This window comes from Morone saxatilis, unplaced genomic scaffold (assembly GCF_004916995.1).
Source record: "Morone saxatilis isolate NCDOM2014 unplaced genomic scaffold, NCSU_SB_2.0 Contig19, whole genome shotgun sequence".
In the NCBI taxonomy this organism is placed as follows: Eukaryota; Metazoa; Chordata; class Actinopteri; family Moronidae; genus Morone; species Morone saxatilis.
The window spans coordinates 10,466,070-10,467,890 of NW_023339751.1; positions in this window are offsets into that span (position 1 = coordinate 10,466,070).

Sequence of the window (1,821 nt, forward strand, 5' to 3'; positions counted from 1 at the left end):
ACGTTCCGACCCATTTTCTATCACAACAGCATATCCCTGTTCCGCCCCTCCGACTCTTACTGTCTTTTTGCGTCACGATTCCTACGATTACACTTGAACATAACATGTCCCATTGAAGCCAGGCTTACGATTCACAATTCACACTAAATTGATTTTGGAGCAAGATTACCAACTGTGTTTAACAGCTTTTTAAAGTTGTCCTTTATTGTTCCCATAAAAATTTGTTCCTCTGCCATTTACAAACTAAAATTCAATAGTGTTAGGGGGAGGCAGTGGCAATCCACTGTGCAGCCCGCCCCCCAGGGAACAACTCCAGTTCTAAGCCAGAGTGCCTTAGTCGAAGGCAGCTAAACAGGAGAATGACGCTAACATGACATGTTGATGGCAGGGAAACCCGAGAGCACCCAGAGGGAACCCCACGGCAAACACAGGGAGAACCATGCAGATTTTAAATAATAAGATGTAAAAAAATGATTCTTTTTGCCTGTTTTTAGACGAATATGCTGCCCTCCCCCTTAATTGAACTTTTGGTGTTTTATGACTGTTTCCCAAAAGTTTCCTTTAACCAGCCCAGCCCAATGAATTTGATGATTGTCAGCTGGATTTTGTTTGCGCTTGATTCTTGAAGACTCATAACTCCGAAACCTTAATTAACGGTTTGATTAGGGCAGTTTGTTGAGGCTCGTGCTTTTGTGTGCATTTTCTGTCAGCGGAATAAATTCATTGAGCAAGATGGCTCCTTGGCTCAGCCCACAAAATGCATGATGTAGTGACACACACCAGTTTCACCAGCTCTGGGGCGGCCCCCAGAGAGTTGGCTGATTAGGTTGCTGTGCCTGACTTTGTAAACTCGAATGTTGCCCGTGACTACGCTCACTGACACAGCGTAAGAAAATTACCAATCCTGAAGATACTGATCAAGTGACAAGAGAAAAACTAATGTAGGCAGTTGCTCATTAGCTATTAAAACAGCCTTGAAATGTTACGAGTAATTCTTACTATGGTCATGGCCTGACATAAATAATTCTCCATATTCTTATGTACCCGAAATTTTGTTTCGGGCAGAATCCGAATCCACCGAAAAACCAAATTGGTTAGTTAAAAAGCGGTATTCCCAAATCCACTGCACAATCACCAACCGCAAAACTCAGGCTTGTGCAAGCTGACATTTCAGTTAGCAGCTTGCACCCCGCACACAACACACGATACACATACACATACACACACACAGCGCAAATAATCCCACCCAGAGGACTCTTCAGGCTTGTTCCAGAAACTATTAGCAGATAGCATCAGTGCATGTAGGAATGTAAACATTTACAGTAAAGCTATAAGACATCAACTTGCCCCTGGGGAAGACACATCCATCACTGCAACTGCATCAGCACTCAGACGTCCCCCTGGTTTCTAAATGAATTAAACATCACACCTTTGCACAATTTGAACCGATTTTAATCAGCCCACGTTGTTCTGTTAGCCAATGCCGGTAAGTTCACAGCTAAGTGATCAAAGCTACAGTTGATTTCCATAAAATCGTCTGTTTTTAACTGGTTTACAATTCAAACATCTTTTAACAAATGCTATTGTTTTGAGGCTAAGCAGAGAATACTGTTGCACCCTAGCAGTTACTGTGGCCCAGTGGTCATAATATTGTGCATGTAAAGAAATGCAGTGATCCCAGCTCGGTGTTTGTCAGAGCAGGAGCAGGGGTCATGGAGAGGATTAGAAAAGGACAGAGAGATGAGCCCACCCAGAACTTACAAAGAACAGTCTCGTTTTGAGAAAGTAGCACAGGTCCATGGTGTGTGTGTATGTGTGTGT